Below are 20,184 nucleotides of genomic sequence, written 5' to 3' on the forward strand. Positions count from 1 at the left end.
ATTGTTATAAAGAAGAAGAAGAAAAGGAGGAGAAAGATGAGAAGCAGTAGTAGTAGTAGTAGTAGTAGTAGTAAAAGTAGTACAGTAGTAGTAGTAGTAGTAGTAGTAGTAAGAGGAGGAGGAGGAGGAGGAAATCTGGTATATACATCTTTATAAGTGATTGAACGAGGGAAAAAAAATAAGGAAAGAAAAATGAGCTCAACATAAATTTACATAGATATTTAGGCCACACAGACGCTATGGTCCAGACAAGGCGGTCCGTACTTAGACCTGAGTGAAATTATATTAAAATTATCTGATACTTTAGGAAATATTAAGTTGGAGAGAGAGAGAGAGAGAGAGAGAGAGAGAGAGAGAGAGAGAGAGAGAGAGAGAGAGAGAGAGAGAGAGAGAGAGAGAGAGAGAGGTATGACATAAGAGGAGGGAAGGATTGAGGGAGGGAGGAATGAAGGTCAGTGGTGATGAATGAAGAAGCGCCTAAGGGAGGAGGAGGAGGAGGAGGAGGAGGAGGAGGAAAGAGGAGCCTTGTGGGGGGTCATTAAAGTGTGTTAAGGGTTGTTAGTCTCTCTCTCTCTCTCTCTCTCTCTCTCTCTCTCATCTATCTATCTATCTATCTTTCTATATCATCTTTGTATTCATCTATCTATCTATATTTATTTATCTTCCCATCTATCTATTTATCTATTTACATATTTATTTTTCAATCCCTAATATACTTTACCATGAGGAGGAAGTGTAAGAGGTTGAGTCGAACAGTTATTTCTTTTCTTCTTTCTTCTTTTTCTTTATTTTCTCTCTATCTTGGTAACGATGCTGCGGTGGGTGATCTCGCTGCTGGGCCTAAGAACCCAATCACTGACGTCTACTTTGGATGTTCTAAGCCGCTGGTCATTCCCCCCTTGTTTTCTGTGACACGAGTATTTTGCCCTTGTTCTTCTTGTTCTCGTGGTGTTCCTGTTATGTTCTTCTTATGTCCTTGTTTTGGTCCGTGTATCAACTACCCCTTTGCTTTAATCTCCCCTCGTACTAATGCCCGAAGATTAGACTGACTGACTAACTGTGCATGACCAAATATATATATGAAAAAGTAACTCCCACAATGACTTTTCACCACAAACACCAATCACCACATCACCGTCCCATCACATTGCCATCATCACCACTAACTCCACCATCACCACTAGGAACCAGGACACTGCACCACTAACAACACCACTCACTCACTCTCCACTCACTCTGTCTCTCTGTCTCGGCTCCTTCTTCTGACACTGTTCTTCGTCTCTCTGTCTGTCTGTCTGTCTCCCTATCTCTCTCTGTCTTGAAGGTGTTGCAGCGGTCTCACACTCTCTCTGTCTCTCCGACGGTCTGTCACTCACGCCCGCACTCTCAACTGGCTGCGTTCTCCGTCACACTTAGCCTGTCTGTCTCTCTATATCTCCCTCTTTCTCTCTCTCTCTCTCTCTCTTCAAGGTGTCGTGTTGGTGTTCACAGTGCAGGTGTGACTAATGAGATAAGATTACCTGTACCTGGGGCGTGATAAGAGTCCGCGGTGGCGCCTGGCAGGAAATTGCTCAGGTGTGGAGGGAGGGTAAAGGTATGGGAGGAGGAGGAGGAGGAGGAGGAGGAGGAGGAGGAGGAGGAGGAGGAGTAACGAAGCTCTTGTCTCGTTTTAAAAAGGTGTGAAGGTTAAGGTGAAGAGAAACGGCGAAGGGAGTTAAGAGAGGAGGAGATAAAAAAGAGAGAAAGAGAAAGAAAGAGAGAAAGAGAGAGAAAGAAGAAAGGAAGAGTAGAGAGAGAGAAGGAGAATAAAAGAGAGAGAAAAAAGAAGAAAGGAGGAGGAGAGACAGAGAGAGAAGGAGAATAAAAAAGAGAGAAAGAGGAAGAAAGAGAGAGAAAGAAGAGGAAAGAAGAAAGGAAGAGTAGAGAGAGAGAGAAAGAGAATAAAAGCGAGAGAAAGAGAGAAAGAAGAAAGGAAGAGGAGAGACAGAGAGAGAAGGAGAGTAAAAGAGAGAGAGAGAGAGAGAGAGAGAGAGAGAGAGAGAGAGAGAGAGAGAGAGAGAGAGAGAGAGAGAGAGAGAGAGAGAGAGAGAGAGAGAGAGAGAGAAAGTGTTTGTCTATAGGTTGTTATTTGTTTTCTCTTTTTCTTTCTTTCTCTTTCTTCTCCATTTCGTCTTTCCTTATTTCTCTTCTTTTCCTTATTTTCTCTTCTTCCTTATTGTAGAGGTTCTTGTTTTTAGGCTTGTTATTTTTTACTCCTGTTTTCTTCCTCGTTTTTTTTTCTGTTATTTTTCCTATATTTCTTTTTCCTCTCTCCATTTGTTTCCTTTCCTCTTTTAATTTCTTTCCTAGTGGACTCGAGAAGAACGGAAGGTGGAGTTTGGAGGTGGAGGTGGAGATGGTGGTGGTGTTGACGGTGGTATGGTGGTGGTGATGGTGGTGGTGGTGGAGACTGTAAGGTGGAGGTGCTGGTGGTATGGTGGTATGGTGGTATGGTGGTGATGATGGTGGTGGTGGAGACTGTAATGGTTATGTTCTATGCTGGTGATGATGGTGGTAGTAGTGGTGGTGGTTGTTGTGGTGGTGATGACATTCTTGGTGGTGGTGATTACAGTAGTGGTGATGTCATAGTAGCAATGGTAGTAGTGGTGGTGGTGGTGGTGATGATAACAGTAGTGGTGATTTAATAGTAGCAATAGTAGTAGTGGTGGTAGAAGTGGAGGTGATAATGGTGGTGATAGTGGTGATGGTGGTGGTGGTGATGGTGGTGATGGTGGTGATAGTGGTGATGGTGATGGTGGTGATGGTGGTGATGGAGGTGCTATGAATTACTCAATCACACAACTTCAATTTCTTCTTATCTTAGTAGTTCAAGAAAATTCCCCAATCCTCGCTATCTCCCTTATCTTCATATTACATTATATATTGTGTGGGTTGACAGCGGCGTGGAAGGCAGACACACTGAGAGATAAGAAAGACGCAAACAAAAACACTGATAAACGAGGAAGAGGGAGATTTACTGATAAACGGGGAAGAGGGCAAGCTTTGAGAGCGGTGATAAAGAGATGTGTTATTTTTACCGTAAGGAAGAAAATTCAAAGGTGATGGAAAAAATATATAGAGAAGAAAGGGACCGCTGTATTAGTAAGTTTTCTGTCGCTGTGCTCAAAGGTATGAAGAAGAGAAGGAGAGAAGGGAAGGAATGGGAGGGAGAGGGTAAGAAACGAACGTGAAAAGAAGGAAAGAGAGGAAAGGGAGATAGAGAAACGAAGGGAAAAGAAGGAAAGAGAGTAGCGAAATGAAGAGGAACGAAAGGAGGAGGAGGAGGAGAAGGGAAGGAAAAGGAAAGGGAAAGGAAGGGAAAGAAGCGAAGGGGAAAGAAGGAAAGAGAGGAAAGGAAATTGAAAGGGAGATAGAGAAACGAAGGGAAAAGAGATGGAGTTAGAAAATAGCAATATGAAGAGAAACGAAAGGAGGAGAAGGGAAGAGAAGGGAAGGAAAGGGAGGGAAAGAAACGAACGGGGAAAAAAGGAAAGAGAGGGAAGGAAAGAGAAAGGGAGATAGAGAAACGAAGGGAAAAGAAATTGAGTTTGGAAATATAATCTAATAAAAAAGAAAAAAAAATATCAGAAAGAAATTGAATTAAAAACAAAAACAACAACAGACACAGAACAGACAAGGAAGAAGAAGAAGAAGAAGAAGAAGAAGAAGAAGAAGAAGCATAATAATAATAATAATAATAATAATAATAATAATAATAATAATAATAATAATAATAATAATAATAATAATAATAATAATAATAAGAGGAAGAGGAAGAGGAAGAAGAGGAAAAAGAAAAAGAAGATGAAGATGAAGAAGAGAAAAAAAAAGAGGAGGAAGTAAGAGAATCAGATAGAGAAAAAGAAAAAAAAGAAAAAAAAAACAAGAAAAAAAAAGTCTGAGGAAGCATTATCTGACTTTCCTCTTCCGCCGCTTTCTTCATTTTTTCAATTTTCTTTTTTTTTCTTTCTCATTTTCTTCTTTTTTTCTTCTCACTTTGCCTCCGAAAGTTTGGGCGAGCAGACAACAAGATGGAGAAGACAGGAGGAGGAGGAGGAGGAGGAGGAGGAGGAGGAGGAGGAGGAAGATCATCAAGTCAGTATCAGGCAGGAGGAGGAGGAGGAGGAGGAGGAGGAGGAGGAAGAGGAAGAGGAAGAGGAAGAGGAAGAAGAAGAAGAAGAAGGGGGAGGTAGAAGAGAACAAAAACACGAGGAAGTAAAAAAAAGAAGAGGAAGAAAAGAAGAAGAAAGAGGAGGAGGAAGAGGAGGAGGAGGAGGTGAAGGAAAAGAAGAAGAAAAAAAGAAAAGGAAGAAGGAAAAAAAGATGAAAGGAAGGAAAGAAGGAAAACAAGAGACTAAGAGAGAGAGAGAGAGAGAGAGAGAGAGAGAGAGAGAGAGAGAGAGAGAGAGAGAGAGAGCGAGAGCGAGAGAGACAGACAGACAGACAGAGATCAAAGGGGCAGAAGGTAAAGAGGAGGTAAAGAGGAAGAGGAAAAAATACTGAGAGGAGGAGGAAAGAAGAGGAAAAAAGAAGATTAAAGAAATGGAACCGATAAAGGAAAAGAAATTAGGGGGAAAAGGATTGGTGGGCTTTGATTTACGTATTGGAGGAGGAGGAAAAAGAAGAAGAAGAAGAAGAAGAAGAAGAAGAAGAAGAAGAAGAAGAAGAAGGCGAATAAAGGAAAAAGAAAGACAGGGCGTGCGTGCAAGAGACACCAAATGAGATTAAGAGAAAGGAAGAAAGAGAGAGAGGAAATAAAGGGAGGCATTGAAGATGACGGACAGAATAACAGGAACAAGGAAGGAGAAAGGAAAACAAAGGAAAACATCAAAGGAGAAAGAGAAGGAAATATAATAAACTCTGTAAAAAAAAAGATGAAAGAGGAAAATAAACGATACATCGAGAGCAGAAGAAGAAGAAGGAAAAAGAAATGTTTACACTGATGTAGAAAGGAAAGCAAGATGGAAAAGAGAAGGAAATATAATAAACTCTAAAAAAAGAAAAAAAGAAAAGAAACAAAGCATCAAAAGGAGAAAAAGAAGAAGAGGAAAAAGAAAGAAATATTGAGAAAAAGAAAAGGAAGAAGAAAGAGAAATATTTACCTGAAGAAAAAAGGAAAATAAGAAGGAAAAGAAAGAAAGAAGAAAAAGAAAACAAAATTATCAGAAACACAGAGGAAAAAGAAGAAAGAAATATTTACTCTAAAGAAAAAAGGAAAACAAGAATGGAAAGAAAGAAAAAGAAAAAGAAAACAAAATTATAAAAAAAAACAGAAGAAAAGAAGTGAATATCAGAAACAGTATGAAACGAAGACAAGAAAGAAGACAATATAAAGAAAAAAAACACCAAGCAAAACAATATTAACAAAGAAGAAAAAAGGAAGATGATGAGGTAAAGATGAAGAAAGAAAGAAAAAAAAAGACAAGAACAGAAAATGAAAAAGCAATATTAAAAAAAACAGAAGAAAAAGAAGAAAATCATCAAGACACAAAAACAAAGCAAAGAATAACCAAAAGAAGACAAAAAGAAGACAAAACCAGACCATCCTCTCCCCCCCGAAAAAAAAAAAAAAAGTTCGCGCCTCTACTCCCACGCGAGGCCCACCAGGGAACACTTCTACCACGAGGAGGAGTGAAGACAATCATCTCTAAGTGGACGGGGGGTAGGGGTGGGTGAGGGGGGAGAGAGTGGTGGTGGTGGTGGTGGTGATGGTGATGGGTGGAAGGAAAGAGAGGGAGGGAGATAGACAGATAGATAGACAGATACTTGGAGGATGTGTCGTCGTGGTGATGGTGATGGTGATGGGAGGAAGCTAAGAGAGGGAGGGAGATAGACAGATAGATAGACAGATGCTTGGAGAATGTGATGTGATGATGGTGGTGATGGTGATGGTGATGGTGATGGAAGGAAAGAGGAAGGGAAGGAGATAGACAAACAGATAGACAGACAGACACTCAGATAGATTGCTTATTACATGGATATAAAGGACATAGATGGACAAATAAAGAGAGAGAGAGAGAGAGAGAGAGAGAGAGAGAGAGAGAGAGAGAGAGAGAGAGAGAGAGAGAGAGAGAGAGAGAGAGAGAGAGAGAGAGAGAGAGAGAGAGAGAGAGTAACAATAAAATAAGTAACAACAGCAAAAACAACAACATAAAAAAGAAGAGGAAGAGGAGGAAGAACAGGAGAAGAAAGGAAGAGAAGAAAGAAGAACAAGAAGAACAAGAAGGAAAACAAGAACAAGACCAAGAAAACAAGCAGAGTATCAAGAAAAAACAAAAAAAAACAAAGAAAAAAAAAGGAGATAATTGTCCTGAAATATGGTTTGATAGCAGGAAAGGAGTTCACCGATGCCTTGAATTCGTTCCTGAAGAAGCCGCTCCGCTCCGTTGATTGGGGCAAGACACGCAGCTGGGAGGGGAAGGGAGGGGAGGTAGAGGAGAATAAGGGGGTGGGAAGGGAAGAGGGAGGGAAGGAAGGGGGAGGGAAGAGGAAGGTAAGGGAAGGGGGTGGGAGGGGAGAGGAGGGAAGGGAAGGGAGGGAAGGAAAGGCAGAGAAGAGAAAGGTAGAACATTAAGGAAAGGATTGCAGTGTAGGGAAGGAAAAGGAGAGGAAAGAAAAGAATAGGAAGGGGAAGGGAGACGAGAAAGGAAAGAATTAGAATATAGAACTGAGAGAGAGAAAGAAAAGTTTAAAAAAAAGATAAGCACACAGGTACTATAGATGAAGGATGGAGAGATTAGGGAAAGGAAGGAAAGGAAAGAAAATGAAGAGAGAGGAGATCAAATGAAGGGAAAGGAAAGGAAGGGAAACAGGAAAGGAATAAAGGAGGGGTCACTGGGGACAAACAAAGGCGTGACAGACAGAAGAAAGACGGAAAAATGAACTCTGGGAAGCCATTAATAAAAGAAACGATGACGGAGAGAGAGAGAGAGAGAGAGAGAGAGAGAGAGAGAGAGAGAGAGAGAGAGAGAGAGAGAGAGAGAGAGAGAGAGAGAGAGAGAGAGAGAGAGAGAGAGAGAGAGAGAGAGAGAGAGAGAGAGAGAGAGAGAGAGAGAGAGAGAGAGAGGATCACGCGAATTCTTGTAACGCAGAGGAAGAAAGAAATGACGGAAGTGATTGGAGCCTTCCTTGAACCCATTTAGTGGTGCTTAATCCTCCTTGTGGCGTTTGATCCTCCTTCCGTTGAGCTGTCGATTATTTCTCCTGTTCAGCTGTTCATTTTTGTTCCTGTTTATCTGTTTCGTTTTCCTGTTTTCATTTTTATTCCTTCTGTTTAGCTGATTGGCCTTCTCTTGTTCAGCTGTTCACTCTTCCTCCTGTTCAGCTGTTTCATTTTCCTGTTTTCCTTTTTATTCCTCCTGTTTAGCTGTTGATCCTTCCTCCTGTTTACCTGTTTGTCCTTCTCCTGTTTAGCTGTTCCCTCTTCCTCCTGTTTACCTGTTGAGTCCTTCTGTTTTGCGTTGAAGAGCAGAAGAAGGGATTGATGGAGTGAGCGGTGATTGGAGCCTTTCCTGAACCCATATAGTGGTGCTTAATCCTTCCTATTGTGGAGTAAATAAAAAGGAAGAGAAGAGAAAAGGGAAAAAAAGAGAAGAGAAAGAAAACGAAATAAAGGTAAAACAAATGAAAACGAAAACGAAAGGGAAGGGAAGAGAAGACAAGCGAAGCGAAGTAAAGGAGAAGGGAAGTGAAGGGAAGTGAAGGGAAGGGAAGGGAAGGGAATGAAGGGCAGAAAGCACCTCTTCCCAACACCATTACGAGGACAATGCGAGACAGTCAGTGAAGGTCATGAGCCAAAAAAAGACAGGAGGGGCACTTCAGGTTAATTAGCGACACACGGAACGAGGTCACCTGTGGGAATGGAGTCCAGACAGGTGAGAAGGTGATGGCTGCTGATGGGAAGGGGAGGGGGGAAGGGATGGGAAGGGAGAGGAGGGGGATAGAGGGAAGGGAAGGTGAGGGAGAAGGGGATATGTGGAGGGGAAGGGAAGGGGAGAGGAGGGGGATAGAGGGAAGGGAAGGGGAGGGATAGGGGATATGTGGAGGGGAAGGGAAGGGGAGAGGAGGGGGATAGAGGGAAGGGAAGGGGGGTGGAGGGAAAAGTGGAGGGAAGGAGAGCTTGAGGGAAAGGGAAAGTGGAGAGAAGTTGAAACGGGAGGGAAGGGGAATGGGGGAAGGAAGGGTGAAGGATGGGGAAGTGGAAGGAAGGGGGAGAGGAAGGAGGGGAGGAATGGGAAGGGGATAGGAGGAGAACTTTGTAGAGAGGAAGAAATAGGAATAGGGGAGAGAGACGGAGGGGAAGGGGCAGGAGAGGAAGAAGAAGGGGAGTGGAAGAGAAGAGGGAAGGGGAAGGAAGAAGGGTAGGAATGGGAAGGGGATAGTGAAGGAAATGTGGGAAGGAGACGGGAAGGAGAGATTGGGGGAGGGGAAGAAATAGGAATAGGGAAGAGAGATGGAAGGGGAAGGAGAGGAGGAAGAAGGGGAGGGGAAGAGAATAGGGAAGGGGAAGGAGAGTTGCTATACAATTAAAAATACACTCCAGCAATTGTCGCAGGTGAAATAATAGGAAGAATTAACACTACCCTCAATAGTTAATAGCAGGTCATCATTCTCCTCCCCCCCCTACCCCCCCACCACCACCACAATGACCTCGTTACCATCATGAGGTCAGCGACGTGGCCCTCATCCCCCTCCCTCTCCTCGTTCTAAACACGTTCAAGACACGAAAGTGACCCGCCAAAGTGTCGTTTTCTGCGTGTATAATTATGTCGAGGTAGAGTGCTTAAGTGTGTGTGTGAGTGTGTGTGTGTGTGTGTGTGAGTGTGTGTCATGATGGTTACTGGCTTTCATGTGTATTTTAAGAAGGGAGGAGGAGTAGGAAGAGGAGGAGGAGGAGGAGGAGGAGGAGAGATTGGTGGAAGATAGAGATGTGATCCATAGATTTCAGGGTACAAGGACGGGAGGAGGAGGAGGAGGAGGAGGAGGAAGAGGAGAAAGAGGAAAGGAAGGGATAGGAAAAGATGGATCTATTACAGGGAAGCGTGAGGTGAAATATTAATGGAGGAGGAGGAGGAGGAGGAGAAGGTTGCTAGGGGTAAATAGAGAGAGGAGGAAGGGAAGGATAATATGACCAAGGAGGAAAGAAGAAGAAGAAGAAGAAGAAGAAGAAGAAGAAGAAGAGGAAAATGATACGTTAAGAGGAGAATAAGGAAGGAAGGAAGGAAGGAAGGAAGGAAGCAAGGAAGGAAGGAAGGAAAGAAGAAAGGAAGGAAGGAAGAGACAAGAATGAAGAGGGGCAAGAAGGAAGGAAAGAAGAAAGAAGGGAAAGATCGATTGAAGAAAGAGAGGAAGGATCAAATTTAGGAAGAAAAGAATAAGAAATAAAAAAAAAAGAAAACTGAAATCAAGGAAGAAAGAAAGAAAAGAAGTAAGGAAGAAAGACAAGAAGATAAAAAAAAGAAAAAAAGAATAAAAGAAGCAAAAAGTCAAAAATATTTCTTCATAAGTTAAAACAAAAATGCAAAAGGTGTGAAAAGTTAACCAAAAAATATGAGAGAGAGAGAGAGAGAGAGAGAGAGAGAGAGAGAGAGAGAGAGAGAGAGAGAGAGAGAGAGAGAGAGAGAGAGAGAGAGAGAGAGAGAGAGAGAGAGAGAGAGAGAGAGAGAGAGAGACACACACACACACACACTCACACACACACACTTAGAAGGGGGTTAAAGACCTTCTTATGCTCACTAGGGGAAGAATATCATCTGAATTTTTATATCGGGTTGAATTCCACGTTAATGGCGTCTATAAAAGAACTTTGGAGCGTGTTAAAGAGAGAGAGAGAGAGAGAGAGAGAGAGAGAGAGAGAGAGAGAGAGAGAGAGAGAGAGAGAGAGAGAGAGCATGAATATTGTTTAACGAGAGAAAGAGAAAGAACAGAGTAAGAATAAAGTTTAACGAGAGAGAGAGAGAGAGAGAGAGAGAGAGAGAGAGAGAGAGAGAGAGAGAGAGAGAGAGAGAGAGAGAGAGAGAGAGAGAGAGAGAGAGAGAGAGTAACTAGAAAACCAAAAAAAAAAAGAAACAAGGAAAATGACTTACGGGGAAAGCAGAATAAATTAAAGGAATAAGAAAATAATCAACGGAGAGGGAAAGAAACAATTGGAAGAGGAGGAGGAGGAGGAGGAGGAGGAGGAAGAGGAGGAAGAAGAGGAGGAAGAAGAAGAGGAGGAAGAGGAGGAGGAGGAAATTAATAAACTCTAAGAAAACACAAAGAATAGAAAAAAAATCTGAAGGGGTCCACGAATTCCCGTTTTATAATTTATTTTGAACGAAGCGAAAGATAAACTACAAATGGGGAGCATACATCTGGGGGCGCGTCGCTTCACTCAAAATCTGAAATGGTCCACGAATATCCGTTTTATTAATTTATTTTCAAGGAAGCGAAATGTAAACTAACTAACTAACTACTAATGGGGAGCATATGTCCGGGGGCGCGTTACTTCACTCACTCGCCGTTCATACTCCCCGTGGTCCTCCCGAGCAAGATCTCACGCAGCTGACCTCTCCACCCCAAGTCACTCCCGGCAGGATGGACTGTCTTGCCCCGGGTGTGAGTTACGTGGGCGTCCCTTTGTCTCCACTCAGGGTTGTCTCGTACTTAAACACCCCTGTGAGGATGATCGACGTCCCGGAGGCGCCCCACGTGCCCATACAGCCGGAGTTGGGGTTCACGGCCTAATCTGGTAACACGCCTCGATTCAGTTTCACGGAGTAGTCCCTGGTATAACACGAAGGCTGGTATCTCTTTCGGCCACCTCTTTAGATTCTTTTTGTGAGCAGCGAGTAGCGGGCTTTTTTTCTTTATTATTGTTTACTTTTTTTGTGGCCTTGAGCTGTCTCCTTTGTTGTAAAAAAAAAGAAAAAGTACAAGACACATTACCATATCACACCAGCTATTTCTAAAGGTCAAAGAGGGGGTCAGTCGAGTTCTAATGAGTGTTTCCTTAGGTTCACGGTACAGAAGAAGGGTCAAACTAACACCAGGGTCATAAAACTACTCCCGGAAATGCCCACAACTCCTACGAAAGCCTTGTCAAATATGTGTTCTTAGGCCCGAAAATGTCTTATAACACGACCTTCGAAGTCACTCCAGCAATATCCCGTGACCCTGCGAAGGCACTTGGCACCAATGGCATCTTCACGCCTCTCCAAGTTACTGTTCATCGTCCATGTCTGACAGCCATACAGTAAGACAAGGAGCGCAAGGGACTTAAAGATTCGAATCACCGCCTGTTTTTTTTTTTTTTTTTTTTACATCCCCGTCTGTAGCTCCGGTAGGCTTTCTTCAGGGTGCTGGTGGTCGGCTCAAGCCCGTCATGGCGCAGGGAATTTTTTTTATAGTGGCGCCAGTTATGCTTGGGTATCGACAACGCCATATACTCGTGCTGGGCCAATCCATAATACCGTGTACCAGGACAATCCGATGCAAGACTTCCTGGCAAGACCCACCCTTATTCTGAACTACGCTAACAAGGTATATTAAGCGAAAGGCAAATTAATCTTAAATATAAGCGTAATATAAAAGTAATGGTAAATAAATAAGGCGAAAATAAGTTAATGAAAGGAAGGCCAAGAGAGTATCGACACCCGCTGGAAAGGTAAACGTTTTTCTGATAAATAAATCGAGAGAGAGAGAGAGAGAGAGAGAGAGAGAGAGAGAGAGAGAGAGAGAGAGAGAGAGAGAGAGAGAGAGAGAGAGAGAGAGAGAGAGAGAGAGAGAGAGAGAGAGAGAGAGAGAGAGAGAGAGAGAGAGAGAGAGAGAGAGAGAGAGAGAGAGAGAGAGTTCTTAGCGGCGAAATTCATGTATCGGATATTATTTCATCTTTTTTCGTCTTGTTTTTGTTGTTGTTGTTTATAGACTTAAGCTGAGAGAGAGAGAGAGAGAGAGAGAGAGAGAGAGAGAGAGAGAGAGAGAGAGAGAGAGAGAGAGAGAGAGAGAGAGAGAGAGAGAGAGAGAGAGAGAGAGAGAGAGAGAGAGAGAGAGAGAGACTATGAATGTGTGTGTGTGTGTGTGTGTGTTATGCATTGTACAGTCCCGTCTCCCTATTTACATTAATCCAAACCAATTTACTATTTAAACCCATGTGTGTGTGTGTGTGTGTGTGTGTGTGTGTGTGTGTGTGTGTGTAAGAGGGGGAGGGAGTATTCACTTTCCCATTCATCTTTTCTTTTCCTTTTTTTCATTCATCTTTTCTCATTTTTGTTTTCCTTTCTTTTACTTTTTTTTACCTCTCTCTCTCTCTCTCTCTTCCTTTCCTACCTTCATTCTTCCATTCACTCATATATTTCCTTCTTTCTTTTTGTTTTTGTTCGTTAATCTCAATCCTTACAATCACACACACACACACACACACACACACACACACACACACACACACACACACACACATACACACTAACATCACTACCTTCGTATGTACTGACGTTTGTAGTAGCAGCACCAGTAGAAGTAGTAGTAGTAGTAGTAATGGTAGTAGTAATAGGGTCTTCTTCTTCTTCTTCTTTTGTCTTCTTCAGTCACTACAACCTCACAGCGCAGCCCACACACCCCTGACCTCACACCATGGTAGCTAAGCGGGCACTGCCTCTCGCGCCCCTGTCATCGCCCTTATATATATCTGGGCCCCCGATGACGTCACGAAGATAAGCCCCCCCCCCTCCCCCCTTGCCCCCTCCCTCTCCCTACTCACTCTTTCTCGTCCTTCCATTCTTCAGTTTTATAATGTTGTGTAAGGTTTGGTTAGGCGTCTTTTCCTTGCTGTTGTTTTCCTTCTTGTTTTGTTGTTGTTTAGATAGTTTTGCATTCTTCTTTCCCTTCCTTCCTTCCTTCCTTTCTTTCCTTCTTCCTTCCTTTCTTCCTTCCTTCTTTCCTTTCCTTCCTTCCTTTCGTCCTTCCTTCCTTCCTTCCTTTCCTTCCTTCCTTCCTTCCTTCCTTCCTTCCTTTCCTTTCTCTCTTCCTTCCTTCCTTCCTTCCTTCCCTTCTTCCTTTCTTCCTAGTCTTGTGGTTCCCTTTTCCTTCTATCAATGTTATTTTTTTTTAGTTTGTTTTACCTTCTTTATCTCCTTCTCTTTCTCCTTCTCCATCTTCTCAATCTCCTCCTACTGGTTACCTATTTCCTCTTCCCCCTCCTCCTTTTCTCTCTCCTCTTCCTCCTCCTCTTTCTTATTCTTCTCTTCTTCCGCCTCCTCCTCCTCCTCCTCCTCCTTTTTGTCTTCCTGATTCGCTACTTTGTCCTTCTCCTTCTTCTCTTCTTTCTTCTCCTTCTTCCTCTTCTCTTTTTTTTCTTATCCTGTTACTCTTTATCTACGTCCTTCTCATCCTTCTGTCCTTGCTCCTTCTCTTCCTCCTCCTCCTCCTCCTCCTCCTCTTTGTTTTCCTTCTTCCTCCTTCTATTCTTTTCCTTCTCCTCCTCCTCTTCTTTCTCCTCCTTCTCATGTTACTGTTTAGCTACTTCCCACTCCTCCTCCTCCTCCTCCTCCTCCTTCAGAAGTATTTTTTCTATGTGTAAGTTTTCTCAATGTAATGTATTGCGATCGTGTGTGTGTGTGTGTGTGTGTGTGTGTGTGTGTGTGTGTGTTTGTGTGTGTGTTTGTGTGTGTGTATTATGCGCCAGACATCCGCCTTCCTCATAACCACCACCACCACCACCACTATCATTACCACCACCACCACCACCACCACCACCACAGCCTTGTCATTCTCTCTCTTTTCCTTTCTCTCTTTCCTTATCTCTTTCGTATTTTCCTATTTCTTTCTTTCATTTTTCTTTACTATTTCATTCTACTTTTTTTCCTTTTTTTCTTTTTTTTTCGGTCTTCCATTATTTTCTTTCCTCCTTTGTTCATTTTTTTCATCTTAATTTTCAATATTTTTCTCTTTTACGTCATTTCATATACTTTACTTTCTTTAACTTTTTTTTCCATTTATTTTCATTTATTTATGTGTGTATGTATGTATGTATGTATGTATGTGTGTATGTATGTGTGTGTGTGTGTGTGTGTGTGTGTGTGTGTGTGTGTGTGTGTATGTACGTGTCCCCCTTACCCTCCCCCCCCCTGTCAACACCCTCATTACCTCACCTTCGTCCACTAATTTGTTTTTTTCCTCCTCCTCTTCTTCCCCTCCTTTCCTCCGTTCCTCTGATTCCCTCCATTCATCCTTCCCTTCCTCCTCCCTCTCATTACCACCGACCTGTGTCATCACCACCACCACCACCACCATCACCACCATCACCACCTCCACTACTACTACTACTATTACTATTACTACTACTACTACTACTACTACTACTGTTATTACTACGGCTACTACTTATTTTCTCTGTCCTTGATCTCCTTCCTCCTCCTCCTCCTCCTCTTCCTCCTCCTCCTCGTCAAGGTAATATGAATCTCCAAGGAATTTACACATCCTCTTTCTCTTCTATATCCTCCTCCTCCTCCTCCTCCTCCAGAAGTGAGCGATCAAGGTAACAATGTCCCTAGGCAGGTGTCCTAATCAAATGGGAGGAGGAGGAGGAGGAGGAGGAGGAGGAGGAGGAGGAGGAGGAAGAGGAGGAGGGGGCACACCTGAAAAATACACACAAAAAAACATTGGATATTATATGGAAGAGGTGTTTGCAGGAGAGGAAGGGAGGGGGAGGGGAAGGGAGGATTATGTAAGAAGGTCATGGGGAGGGGAGAGGAGGAGAGTGGGGAGAGAAGAGGGGAGGGAGGGGAGTGGAGGGAAGACTAGTATGTTTGAAGAGAGAGTAAAGGAGATGAGTAAGGAAGTAAGGAAGGAAAAGAAGAAAGAAGTAAATGAGAAAGGGGGCTTAAAAGAGAGGGAGGAAAGGAGAGAGAAAGGAAAAAATGGAAAAATAATTGAGTAAGGAAATAAGGAAGGAAAAGTAGAAAGGAGTAAATGAGAAAGGGGGCGTAAAAGAGAGGGAGGAAAAGAGAAAGGAAAAAAATGGGGAAAATTAATGTAAATTCTTTTTCTTCATCTTCTTTTTTCCTTTTCTTTTCTTTTTTTCTACTTCGGGATTTCTTGTTTTCTTTGTCTTTTTTCTTTTTTTCACACTATTTTTTTTACTTCAGTCTCTGCTAAGTTAGTTTTATTATGGCGTTTTTTATGTTATTTTTCTTATTCATTATTCTCTTTGTTTTTCTTTTTCTTTCCTTTTTAATTAATGTATTCCTTTATTTTGTGGTTATTCTCTCTCTCTATCTATCTCTATATTTGTCTGTCTATCTGTCTCATAAACACACACACACACACACACACACACACACACACACTGAGTCACCCTTCCCTATACAGGTGAGTCAGTGCGCCAGGTAAGGTTAATTAGGCCCCCCCCTTTCACCTGTAAACCCCTTCACCTGCCCCGTATTGCTGCAGGTAATTAGAAAGGTAATAATACACCTGAGACTCACCTGGTTAAACTATGATTCACAGGGGAGGTCCAGACATACGTACACACATACATACATACATACATACACACATACACACACAGACAGGCGGATACACACACAGATAGATAGATAGATAGAGTGATAGATAGATAGATAGATGGATTGAAGGAAGGAAGGAAGGAAGGAAGGAAAGAAGGACAAAGAAAGAAGGGATGAAATAAAGAAAGGAAGAAAGTAGGAAAGAAATAAAGAAAATACGAAAGAAAAAGAAAGAAAAAGATAGATAGAAAGAAGGAAAGAAAGAAAGAGACAAAGACACACACACACACACACACACACACACACACACACACACACACACACACACACACACACACACACACACACGCACACACACACACGACCCTCTGACACGGAAAACAAAACAAAACAACAAAAAAAGTGAGTCTAATTTACCGCAATATTTCTCTTCGATAATGTTCAAAGGAAAATCCGGTTCGATACACGTACTAAGAAATCTAGCCTGTTTCCGGGAAGACTTTGTATATGTCGTGATTAATAAAGAGGAGGAGGAGGAAGAGGAAGAGGAAGAGGAAGAGGAGGAGGAGGAGGAGGAGGAGGAGGAGGCGGCTAGGTGTGGCGGGAGGATGAAGTGTTTTGTGTTTCATAGCTAAGAATAACTCTCTCTCTCTCTCTCGATAACGTTATACATATTTCTGTACATAAGTGTGCTAGAGAGAGAGAGAGAGAGAGAGCGAGAGAGAGAGAGAGAGAGAGAGAGCGAGAGAGAGAGAGAGAGAGAGAAAAGGGTTCGGCGTATAGTACGGGAAGGGAAGGGAAGGAAAGGAGAGGGGAAAAAATGCGAAGAGGAGGAAAGTTTGGATGGCCGAGTCAGTCTGTGTTGGGAATCGCGTCTCGGCACTGACCTCTTGGGGGCGGAGAAGAAGAAGAAGAAGCAGAAGAAGAAGAAGAAGAAGAAGAAGAAGAAGAAGAAGAGGAAGAAGAAGAAGACTAAGAGGAGAAAAAGAAGAAGAAAAAGAAGGAGAAGAAGAAGAAGAAGAAGAAGACTAAGAAAAAGAAGACTAAGAAGAAGAAGAAGAAGAAGAAAGGGTGAGAGAGAGAGAGAGAGAGAGAATAACAGCCTGAATTGGTTTGTAAGACGTGATTCTCTCTCTCTCTCTCTCTCTCTCTCTCTCTCTCTCTCTCTCTCTCTCTCTCTCTCTCTCTCTCTCTCTCTCTCTCTCTCTCTCTCTCTCTCGACCTGCTACTCTCCTTCAGATGCTCCTTAAAGATGGTTTGTCTGAACGAGGAGGAGGAGGAGGAGGAGGAGGAGGAGGAGGAGGAGGAGGAGGAGGAAGAGGAGGAGGAGGAGGAGGAGAAGGAGGAACCTTAAAATAAAGAAGAGGGGGAATTAAAGAGAGGAAGAGGAAAGTCATTGATAAACATAACAAGAAAAGAAGGAAGGAAGGAAATACTAATAATGATAAAAATAAATAAACAAAAGAAAATAAAGAAAACCGGAAAGAAAAGAAAAAAAGAATAGAAAAATAGCAAAGGAAAAACATCACACTACAAAATCAAGAAAGAAGGAAAGAAAGAAAAAGAAAGAAAATAAGAGAAAGAAAAAGAAGGAAAGAAAAAAACAATAAGCGAAAGAAAATAAAAAAGGAGGAGAAAACAAGATAAGGAAAAGAAAGGGGAGTCTTTTTCTTTTCCTTCTCTTTTTCTTTTCCTTTCCTTTCCTTTCCTTCCCTTTCATTTCCTTCCTCTTTATTGAATCGCTTCCTTTATAGAGATGAGAGCCATTTGGGGAGGACAGGAATTAAAGAGAGAGAGAGAGAGAGAGAGAGAGAGAGAGAGAGAGAGAGAGAGAGAGAGAGACATTGCACTGACCTTTAAACCTAATCGAAGACAATCCCACACACGAACAAACACACACACACACACACACACACACACACACACACAAACACACACACACACACACACCTTTATGCTTGTCTTTTCTCTTAATCTCTTTGTCTTTACCTCGAAGCTGCGTGGTGGTGATGGTGGTGATGGTGGTGATGGTGGTGCATTGTTAAGGGTAGTGAGGGAAGGGTGGAGATGATGATAGTGGTGGTGGTGGTGGTGGTGGTGGTACTGGGGATGGTAGTAATGAGGGTAGTGGTGGTGGTGGTGGTGGTGGTGATTGTAGGGGGAGTGGTGATAGTGATGGTGGTTTTGTGGAGGGTGATGAATTATGTGATGGTGTTGGTGATGGTGGTGGTGGTAGTAGTGGTGTTGGTGGTGATGACAGTAGTAGTAGTAGTAGTAGTAGTAGTAGATAGTAGTTTCTTGTCTTAGGAGCAGTAAGTAGCGGGCTTTTTTTTCATTACTGTTTTCTTTCTTTTTTCAACGCCCTTGCACTTTCCCCTCTGCTGTAAAAAAAAAAAAAAAAAAAGCAGTTGTGTTGGTGGTGGAGTTGGTGATGGTGGTAGCGCATTGGAACAGGAACTCCAGTAACGCTCACACCTTACCTGTACCTGTAGAGTAATTATCAACACTACGCAGAAAGCTTACCTGCATCCCGACATCACCACACTTATTGTATTTATTGCCCAGACTTTTGTTGCTCTGAATCTTCCCTTCCTTTTATTTTTCACCTGAGTTCCTTCCTCCTTCAGTACGGCAAAGGAAACGGACAGGTAAACAATCAGCCTTCCTCTAATTACCATAACCTGGACACCTTTACCTGCATTCAGAGCACACCTGTACCATCCACCCTTTATTTTTCATCTTGGTTTCTTCCTCCTTCATTACGGACAGAAGAAAAAAGTCAGACAGGTAAATAGTCACTCTTCCTCTAATTACCATAACCTGGACACCTTTACCTGCATTCAGAGCACACCTTTATCATCCACCCTTATATTTTTCGCTGTAGTTCCTTCTTCCTTCATTACGGACAGAAGAATAGAGTCAGACAGGTAAATACTCACTCTTCCTCTAATTACCATAACCTGGACACCTTTACCTGCATTCAGAGCACACCTGTACCATCCACCCTTTATTTTTCATCTTGGTTTCTTCCTCCTTCATTACGGGCAGAAGAAAAGAGTCAGACAGGTAAATACTCACTCTTCCTTTAATTGCCATACCTTGCACATCTTTACCTGCTTCCATATCACACCTGTACCATCCAGCCTTTTATTTTTCATCTTGGTTCCTTCCTTCTTCATTACAGACATGTTTTCTGGTTCGCTTGTTTTTATAATTTCTTTGTTTTCCTCATTCTAATTCGTTTTCCTATTATTTCCTTCATCTATATATTTCTCTTAGTGTGAGGCTTCAAATTTTTCGCTTTTCCCAAACACTGATTTCATATTTTTTTCCGTTTTTTCTTCCTATAGTTATTTTTCTTCATTTAATTGCCATACACAGCTTTACCTGCATTCAGAGCACACCTTTACCATCCACTCTTATATTTTTCATCTCGGTTCCTTCTTCCTCCATTATAACAAGGAAGAGACAAACAGGTAAACAATCATCCTTTTCCTAATTACCATACCCGGCACACCTTTACCTGCCTTGACACCACACCTATACCATCCACCCTTTTATTTTGCATCTAAGTTCTTTTTCATTATAACAGGGAAGAGACAGACAGGTAAAAAAATGAGTCTTCCTCTAATTACTCTACCCTGCACACCTTTACCTGCGTCCAGACCACACCTGCTTCAAGGCCAAGGGTGTCAGGCGAAGGATATATTGTGGGCTAATTATGCGGTGGGTTCCGTCACCTGAGATACCTGGCCAGTTAAGCCGCAGGGAAGGAAGGGAGAGAGAGGATTATTTATTTTTCACTTGTATTTATTTTTATCTTTCTCTGTCTCTTGATTTTCGTTTATTAATATATTGTTTTTCGTTTTCTAATTATTTTTGTTTTTGTTTTTATTTTATTTTCTTCCCTTTTCCGTCCTCCCCTTCCTTCACTTCCCTTCCCTTCCTCCCTTTCTTTCCCTTTTATTCTTTGTTCTTTCTTTATTTCCTCTTCTCTTATTCTTTCTTCCATTCCGTTTCTCTCAATTTTTCTTGTTCTCCCTTTCTCTTCCTCCCCTTCCCTCTCTTCCTTCCTTTTCTTTCTCTCCCTTTCCCATTCCTTCCTTTCCCTTTTATTTCTTTCGTTTTTTTCTCTTCCATTTTCGTTGATGTATTAATTGATAAGCTTTTTTTTATTATTATTGTGAATCTTGGCACTATTAGAAAGGGTCACGTCAGGTCAGGAAAATATTATGACTTGTTTTTTTTCTTTTCTTTTTCATTCCACAATTTTTTTTAACTCGTACATGTTTTCTGATTCGCTCTTTTTATATATTTTTTTTGTTTTCCTCATTCTAATTCGTATTCCTATTATCTCCTTCATCTATATATTTCTCTTAGTGTGAGGCTTAATTTTTTTCGCTTTTCCCAAACACTGATTTCATTTTTTTTTCGTTTTTTCTGCATATTATAATTTTACTTGATTTCGTTATGTTTTGGTGATGGTGGTGATGTTGGTGGTGGTGATGGTGATAGTGATGGTGGTGATGATAGTAGTCATTGTGGTGGAGGGGTAGTTACAATAGCAGTGGTAGTGATGATTGTGGTGGTGATTGAAAGGGTTGGTATTGTTAGTGGTGATGGTAGTGGTGTTAAGAGTGGTGGTGGGAGTGATGAAGGGGTT

General features: G+C 42.1%; 1 protein-coding gene across 6 annotated transcripts in view; it reads right to left on the reverse strand.

The window, feature by feature from the left end:
• LOC127008385 (prostaglandin E2 receptor EP4 subtype-like) overlaps positions 1-20,184 on the reverse strand; it is a 132,353-nt gene that overhangs the window by 64,085 nt on the left and 48,084 nt on the right. Inside the window, exon 1 of one of the 6 annotated variants that reach the window (XM_050880400.1) lies at positions 12,510-12,662. The exons of 2 other annotated variants lie outside the window; for them this stretch is intronic. The gene's annotated coding sequence lies outside the window, so the exon portion shown is untranslated. 3 more of the 6 variants (XM_050880398.1, XM_050880401.1, XM_050880396.1) reach the window with 3 other exon arrangements.

This window comes from Eriocheir sinensis, chromosome 37 (assembly GCF_024679095.1).
Source record: "Eriocheir sinensis breed Jianghai 21 chromosome 37, ASM2467909v1, whole genome shotgun sequence".
NCBI lineage: Eukaryota > Metazoa > Arthropoda > Malacostraca > Decapoda > Varunidae > Eriocheir > Eriocheir sinensis.